The 8,758-nt window shown below is 38.2% G+C and overlaps 1 long non-coding RNA gene across 1 annotated transcript in view; it reads right to left on the bottom strand.

The window, feature by feature from the left end:
• Nucleotides 1–501: 501 nt before the first annotated feature.
• LOC149126480 (uncharacterized) overlaps nucleotides 502–8,758 on the bottom strand; it is a 30,639-nt gene continuing 22,382 nt past the window's right edge. The window contains exon 3 of the long non-coding RNA XR_016233764.1: nucleotides 502–1,401. This is a non-coding gene — a long non-coding RNA (uncharacterized LOC149126480). The remainder of the gene's footprint in view (nucleotides 1,402–8,758) is intronic.

Genomic DNA, 8,758 nt, shown 5'->3' with positions numbered 1-8,758 from the left:
ATTCTTGCACTATTTCAATGATATTCAATTAAATCTCTTGAAGATCTATGAAGTGAATGTAGTTTGTGTCAAACTAGAACTTGCAGTGGATTGACGGGTTCATTATGTTGCTAGTCTTGCACAATAGGTAATAATGGATGAACAAAGTTATTTTGAATATGACTCTTTCTTATAACTTAGACTTGAAGATATCATCCTGAAATGAAGCTCATAACACTCCACTTTCATTTTTAAACCATTCTTTTAGCATATTATGTCATTTACCAAATATTCTAAGCTATTTATATTTTCTGGCCATTGGAGCTTTCTTTTTTTCTTTATTTTCAACTTTTATTTAATAAATATAAATTTCCAAAGTACAACTTTTGAATTATAGCATCTTTTCCACCCATAACTTCCCTCCCACCTGCAACCATCCCATCTCCCACTCCCTCTCCCATCCCATTCTTCATCAGGATTCATTTTCTCATTTTCTTTCTTTTTTTTTTTTTTTTTTGACAGGCAGAGTTAGACAGTGAGAGAGACAGAAAGGTCTTCCTTCTGTTGGTTCACCCACCAATGGCTGCTACAGCCGGAGCTATGCCAATCTGAAGCCAGGAGCCAGGTGCTTCCACCTGGTCTCCCAAGTGGGTGCAGGGCCCAAGGACCTGGGCCATCCTCCACTGCCTTTCCAGGCCACAGAAGAGAGCTGGACTGGAAGAGGAGCAACCAGGACAGAATCTGGTGCCCCAACCAGGACTAGAACAGGGGGGTGCCGGCACTGCAGGCAGAGGACTAGCCGTGTGAGCCACGGCGCCAGCCAAGATTCATTTTCAATTATCCTTATATACAGAAGATCAAATTAGTATATATTAAGTAAAGATTTTAACAGACTGCATCCACAAAGATACACAAAGTATAGAGTACTGTTTGGGTAGTAGTTTTACCATTAATTCACATAGTACAACACATTAAGGACAGAGATCCTACATGGGGAGCAGGTGCACAGTGACTCCCATTGTTGATTTAACAATTGACACTCTTATTTATGACGTCAGTAATCACCCGAGGCTCTTGTTATGAGCTGCCAAGGCTATGGAAGCCTCTTGAGTTTCTCAACTTCGATCTTATTTAGACAAGACCATAGTCAAAGTGGAAGTTCTCTCGTCCCTTCAGAGAAAGGTACCTCCTTCTTTGATGGCCCGTTCTTTCCTCTGGGATCTCACTCACAGAGATCTTTCATTTAGCGGCTTTGGCTACCTGGAGCTTTCTAATTATTATCAACAGACTTCAAGATATTCAAACAGTCCATTTACCTCACTGGGTGCCCTTCGTTTATTCATTTAGTGAACATTTATTGAGCACCTTCTTCACAGTGGTCAGAGAAGGCTTTTATGAGGAGGAGACTTCACAGCTAAGAATCTGAAAGACAAACCATGTGGAAATCTGAGGGAACATCAAATCGAAGGAAAGATAGCAGGGCTATGCTTGGCATGTTGAAGGTAGAGAAACACATGGGAAAAGCGTTGATGACATCAGAGGGAGTCATAACCTATACATCCTTGTAAGGCATTGGGTGATTGACAGGAGAAGTCATTGAAGGGAATACAGAAAATAACTAAATTAAAAAGTTACTATTTCAAAAAATATATTTTGACTGGTGTGGGAGAATCAACTGGAGGGGCAAGAGTAGAAAAGCAAGATAATTCAGTCTATATTGAGAAAATTCTGTTTACAGAATTACTGCTTGCATTGGATTCTTTCAAGTCTTGATTGGATATGAGAATATTTGCTCTGGTGTAATTTCACAGTCTCATAAGGATGGCAATTTGGAATAGAAGAGCAGAATGTTGCCGTATAAGGAGCATGGGCTTCAGAGAAAGAGCGACTCATTTGTGGACTCAGGCCTCACACACATATTGGATGGTCAGATTCCACCCACATTGCTTCATACCTCACTCCTAAGAGTGATGATCTTAATTCCTACCCTCCTGAGATACTACAAAGAGTAAATGGACAACTTTAGGAAATATGTCTACTAACTACATTGCAAACACTTAATATATATCTCTACGTCATTCAGTATCTTCCAAAGCGTTGGCTTGCTTTGAAAGAATCCTGGCATATTAAATCTTTAAGATAGGTATTTAAATTATCTTGATTGTGAATTATTTGTTTAGTGTCATACACAGCTCTTTGTAATTGATGAGTTTAATACTTAAAATTTTAAAGCAATTGTTCACTTCCTTCTAGTTTCAACTCAGATTAACTAAGAAGCAGAATACCTCTACTAACTGTACTTTCACTTAGCTATTCTAGCAAGATCTACCAACTTAGAAATGTAACTTTTTTCTTCTTAAGCTATTGTTCAATCCAGCTGGAAAATACGAGTAGAAAGACCTCCCTAAAACAGCTGTTGCCTCTAAATTGAACAGAACTCTCTGGAGAGAGTATATTTTAAAAACATACATAAAATGACTTTGTGATCATTTTAAGTACTCTGTGTATTCTCTCTAAGCCACTCTTTTGTGCGGTCCCCAGTGAATCAGGAACTTGAGTGAATGCTTCTCTATCTTATCTCAATCTCATAAAGCTGTTACAATACAAATTCCGATGATGGATCTATAATCCATTATGAAATGAAAGAAAATTCATCTTCAGAAGAAACCTGAATGAAGAGATGATACTAATTAGGTTCTATGTGCTTTTAATGGAGCTTCCTTTATCCCTTGGGTGAGTAACTTCCTTTGTCACCAAAGCACTCAATCATTCAATTGGTATCTCTGCCCCCTGCAGACCCTAGAGCACTTCAGAGGGGACTGGACCTGGATTCCCTCAGAGCTCATTAATATCTAAACTATATTGACCAGTAACATAGCTTTTATTAAGTTTAAAATTATCTTTTCTATTTTCCAACACACTGATTCTACTGATTCCTGTAATATTTATAGTGGCAAAAATTCTAAAGTATACTGCAAGCATGAATGGAATGGAAAGAGGTTATCTTTCTAATCTAAGTTAAACTAGAAATAAGAGTAAAGAATGGGTGAAATTTCCATGGAAAAAGAGGCAAAGAATTGCTCCAATTACCAACTTCCAACAACTTCATTTGAAGTCTACTGGCTATGCATTAAAAACTACATTTTGAGTGGGAAAATTTTTATTTTAGTAAATGTGATAGCATTAAAACATATGTTAATAATTATAATTAATATGAAATAATAAAAATACACATTGAGTATCAACTCATAGGAAATATTTTGTTAGGAAGCAATGAGATCATTCATTAGGGAATAAATAATTTCCCTTATTCTCCAAATGAGAGGTCTGTATCTTTCTCTGAATACTAAATAAAATGAGAATATAAATTTTACAATTATGCTAGATAGATGCTGCTTATTCAAAAATATCAATTGAGTCCCTGTCATGTGCAAAACTCTTTACTAGGCAGTGTGATTTTGACTATGAACACAAAATAATCTCTGCATCAAAGGAGCATAGTTCCTGGCTGATAGGAGCAAAGTCTCCAATGAACTAAGAAAAAAACCATATAGACAAATTAAGTGTGAAGCAGAACAAAATGAAGAAATCAAGGTGCACAGATTTAAAAAAGTGGTCATGGATGGTGCTCATGGGAGACTTTTGCTGAGTTGTATAACATATTCTCGAACTGGCAGAAAATGAGATATTTCTGGTTAATGGATAGCCTAAGCCAAGCTGTGGAGTTGTGAAAAATCATTAATTTGTTTAGGGGATGGAGAGAGTAGACTTGAGTAGCCAGAGTACACACTCAATGGAACGATGAAATAAGAAAAGGTTAGAGTCATGACCTAGAGATATCTGAATGCCATCTGAAGAGTCTGGATTTAATCCTACACAAACTTGGAAAACTCTTCTGGATAGGAGTGTGACTATTTATCATTAAAAAGAGATTGTGAGAACTATGTATGAACTCTTCTTCCAGGGAAAAATGTAACTTGCCATGTTAGCTCTAGATGATGAAGTGTAGATAATTTTTTTTTTGATATAGGTTCAGTCTTCTTTGAGTTCTTCCTTCTTCTTAAAATTCCAGACTGAATTTTATAGTCTTTCCTGACAAAGTTATTTTTGTTCTCAAAAGAGATAGAAACAACTTTGGCAAAACATTCTGTAGAATATTTGGATACACTTGACATCTTGTCTTGTAAGCACTAAACTTAATCCACAGCCCCTATGTTTTCCAATTTGGCTCATTCATTTTTCCACTGAGAGGATAACTTACTTTTCATTCACACTACATTCTAAAATAAAACCAATCTCCAAAACTTATATTTCTTCTGTTCCACTGAAGTTTTGTATTCAGGAGTCTTGTTGTTGATGACTAGACTTTTTCTTTGCCAAACCGTTCCCAGAATCTAGAACTCACTAATGCCATCAATCCAGTACCACCAGTGCCTTTTCTTCTCGCTCCCCCACCCCCACGCCCGGCCTTGGTGTCAAATTCTCATCACTGAACCCCATATCAGTGATCAAAGCCTTGCTACCTATTACTAAAGGGATTTTGGCTACCAGTCATTCTGCTTCATTCATAATTACCACCCTATTCCTACTGCTAAGTGTTATATGATTATATCCACAGTCAAGTTCTGCAGCTGGGAGAGTCCTCTGACCAAATCTCTTCAGTATTGTCTTGTGGGTGATCTCATGAGACTGCCTACCCTGCCTGTGCAGGAGGTGGAGAAAGCATGGCGCGCCAAGCCTTCTGGGAGGGACCCTGCAGCCTGGCTGCTGGCAGGTGGCTGAAGCCCAGGGCACATTTCCCCTCACCCACACCTTCTGCCAATCAGGTAAACTGCTCCCAGGTGTAGCCCAGGCCCACTAGGAAGCTATTAGTCTCTGTGACCTTCAAGTTGATTGGAGATGCATAGCATCAGCAGTATCAGCTCTATCCTATAGAATTTGTGTTGCCCTGAATTAGCTACGCCCTTTCTGCCTGCCCTTTCAATAACAAAGTGGACATGTTCACTGAAACTTGTCTCTGGTGCTTCTTGCGGAAGAACGCTGTTGCCCCACCAGTGTGCTGGCATTGTGGGTAGAGACCACATTGTCTCTTGTCAAATCTTGGTCTAGGGGATGGCGTTGTGGCACAGCTGATTAAAGCCCCAGCCTGCTGCACTGGCATCCTATATGGGTGCCAGTTCGAGTCCCAGCTTCTCCACTTCTGATCCAGCTCCCTGGATCCAGCAGAGGATGACCCAGAAGCAGCTCCTGGCTCCTGGCTTCGGATTGGCTCAACTCCGGCCATTGCGGCCATTTAGGGAGTGAACCAGCAGATGGAAGACTCTCTTTCTGTGTCTCTACCTCTCTCTGTAACTCTTTCAAATAAAATAAAATACATCTTTAAAAAAATCTTGGGTCTGATCTTTCTTCCTTCTTGCATTTCCCAACTGTTGTTAGGAACTTCTGTGAATCATCTACAAATGCACATATATAACAGACAGTACAACTGCAAAATTGAAAACTAGAAATTATCCTCAAGAAAATGACAAAATAGGAACTTTTGCACTATGAATTAACATGATTTTCAAAGGCTGTTTGGTCTGCTTTTAGGCTTGAATGCATTGGTAGTTCAATAATTTTCCATTAACTCAAACAAAGCAAGTAAACCTCTGACTTTCTATGTCCTATACCGGGCTCTATGTGGAGGTGACTTATTCCTCCTCATGTCCTGTCATCACCTTGCTTCCCAGCCAGAGTTCAAATTGTACTTAATCACAGGAACATGCCAGGAATGCAAACAGGAAGCAAAGGAAAACAGGTCAATTGATTGCTGATTGGTCTGCTGGCTAATTCCACAGCAGAAAGATCTCCCTTTCTTTTTGGGGGATGTAATTTGTTCAGTCAAAAATAGAAAAAGAAAAGTCAAGACGAACAGTACACTCAAGGAAATAAAAGTGAAAGACAATTTTTTTTAAAAACTTTTAATCTTAATTGCACTTTCTCTTAAGCCATTGGCAACTGCTGATTTTACAATCTGAAATTCCACAATAGATATTACACTAATTAAGGATGTGTTTCTCAATTCTGGCGGATTATAAGTTCCCATCTAGATCTCTTGAATGGAGATTTCATAGGGGTGGTGTACTGGGATCTGTGTTCTTAGTAAGCTCTTCAGCTTATATAAATGATAGTTATGGTAAGAGACATGAAACAGATCAGAAGCATCACAATGATGTTACTTTATATTATATGTTTCAACTGATAGCTTCTTGTCTTGGTGTGCTTGGACTCCCAAAACAAAATACTGTAGAGTAAGTAATTCATGACCAGAGGAAATTTATTTCTCACAATTCTGGAGAAAGAGAAGTCTCACATATAGGTGCTGGCAGATTCAGTATCTGCTGAGGTTCATAAACAGCCACCTTCTTGCTGTGTGTTCTCTGGTAGAAAGGACGAATGAGAGGGAACTGTCTGAAGTCTCTTTTATAAGGACACTAATCCTATTCCTGAGGGCTGAGTCAAATCATTCACCAACAGTCCCACCTTATAACACAATCACCTTGGGAGTTAAGATTTCAGTTTATGAATTTGGGGTAGGGGGAGGCACAAATATAATATTAGTTTATAGCACTTCTTTTAGATGTTTTTTTAGAACCAGGATATGCTTTACAGATGAGTCAATTGTGTTGTGTTGTTGTTTTATTTTTAAGTCATAATTTCCACTTCTCAGGACAAAATGAAACAATTAGATAATCTGAATTGGGTTAGGTTAGTGAGAGAAGTTAGTGTGAAACATGTGAAAATCTGACAAGGGAGCAGTAAATGAGGTTTGCAAACATTTGCAGAAACCAAAAGAATGGTTTTATTCTTTTTTAAAGTAATGGGCTCTTAAACCAGGATTCTTATATTAAATCGTTATTACAACACTTATAATTTGCACATACATGTCTCATATTGTAGCCAAAAATTCCAACCATGTCTCAATGAAATGTCAATATCATTATTATGATGTAGTCATTTTCACAGTTTTTAAATTTTGAAGCTAATAAAATATAAAACTGGAAAGTCCTGAAGAAAGTTTCAGAAGATCTTGGTTTTTATTTGATTATCGCTCTTGCCAGACATAATTACCAGAAAAGGTGAGGATAGGCAGGTAGCATGGAGGGTGAATGGAACAAAGATTCTGTAGCAGTTATCCCTGAACTATAGACACTGATCTGCACACCAGTGAAGGAGTCTCCTGCAGAACATGGCAAGTGGGTCACTTAGGGCAGGAACACAACCCCAAAGAGTATAGAGACTTAGTCCTCCAGAGTAGGCCACAAACCATTCACTATGAAAGGGTGAAAGACAATCTTCCCACTGACTGTATCCCTCATAAAGGAAACAGAATTACAAACCTCCTTGCTGAAAAAGCTGGATACATAGCTTACTTCCAATCATTCCTTACCACTTCCAGGCAAACACAAAACAAATAAAAAAACTATCAGTCTCCGAGATCAGCAGAGGGGCTTTTAAATGCTTACCTAATTCTAAATTTTCACAGCTCTATCTACAAGATGAATCTTTTATCTATTTAAATGGCTTCTTAGAATATGAGCTTTTTTTTTTTTTCTTATCTTCCCTTAGTGGAAAGGGAGAACAGCTGGTGGAGTTACTTTTCAAGGATATTTATCATTGTGTTGCTTCTTTTTAAAATTCAAGAGTTCTAGAAATTCTCAAGTTTTAGAGAATTTCTAAAAACAAGAGTTTTTAGAGAATTTCACCACAGTTCAGGTTTCTTTTTTTTATTTTTGATAAAAATACCTAATGCAGCTGAATGGATAGATTTATACAAGAGTGTTTCCTCCATTTTTGAGTTCTATTTATCTAAACTTTAATATAGTAGCAAAGGCTTAAAATATATAGAATCATTTGGTATTAAAATTGAATTACTAACATGAATAATTAGAGAGGCCTGTGATGTCCAAAAATTAGGCCATCAACCCATCTGTTGAACACTTGAATTTCTTCTTGAGTACAAAGAGTTTCTAGCCAAGTTGCTTTTGTCATTTTGAAATGCAATGAACAGATCATCAGTCCTTGGTGTCACGTCTTCTCTTTCTCTCACTGTGTTCTCTTATTCCTGAGGATTTTTCATTTATTTTATTCTCTCTGAAAATCAAGCTACCTAACTGACCTATCACTTAAAAGTCCATTAGTTCTGTCCCATTTTACCCTGTGCTTTTAAGAGAAGCTTACCTATATATCCTTTTACTCTGGTAAGATATTTCCTAAACCTAACATTGAAATTAAAATAATGTCTTTTGTAGTAATTAGGAAAATGAGGGGAGGATGAGCTGAAGTTGTCCAGTGTCCTGACATGACCCGCAGCCCTTGCTGTAGGAAGCACAGAGTGCCCCCCCCATCTTTCTCACAGAATGAGTGTAGAAGCTTCACTCTTTCCCTTTATATTTCCCTGTACCATTAGTAAAATATTTTGGAGGAGATTGGGAATGGGGTTAAAGATTCAGATAAATGGGAAATCTTTACCTCCTTGAGTAATGGGATCATATGAAGCAACCACCCTGGGCAAGTGGTTGGCATAGTGACTAAGTCGCCACTTGGGACACCAACATCAAATATTGGAGTGCCTGGTTTGAGTTCCAGTTACTTTGTTTCTGATCCAGCCTTCTGATAGTACTCACCCCAGAGGCAATGGATGACCACTGAAGTGCTTGGGTGCCTGCCACCCACATGGGAGACTCAGATGGAGTTCCGGCCCCCTGACTTCAACCTGGCACAAGTGTGGATGTTGTGG

This window comes from Oryctolagus cuniculus, chromosome 5 (genome assembly GCF_051225735.1).
Source record: "Oryctolagus cuniculus isolate XC-2025 breed Fujian yellow rabbit chromosome 5, ASM5122573v1, whole genome shotgun sequence".
NCBI lineage: Eukaryota > Metazoa > Chordata > Mammalia > Lagomorpha > Leporidae > Oryctolagus > Oryctolagus cuniculus.
This window is presented reverse-complemented; position numbering and strand designations above follow the sequence as displayed.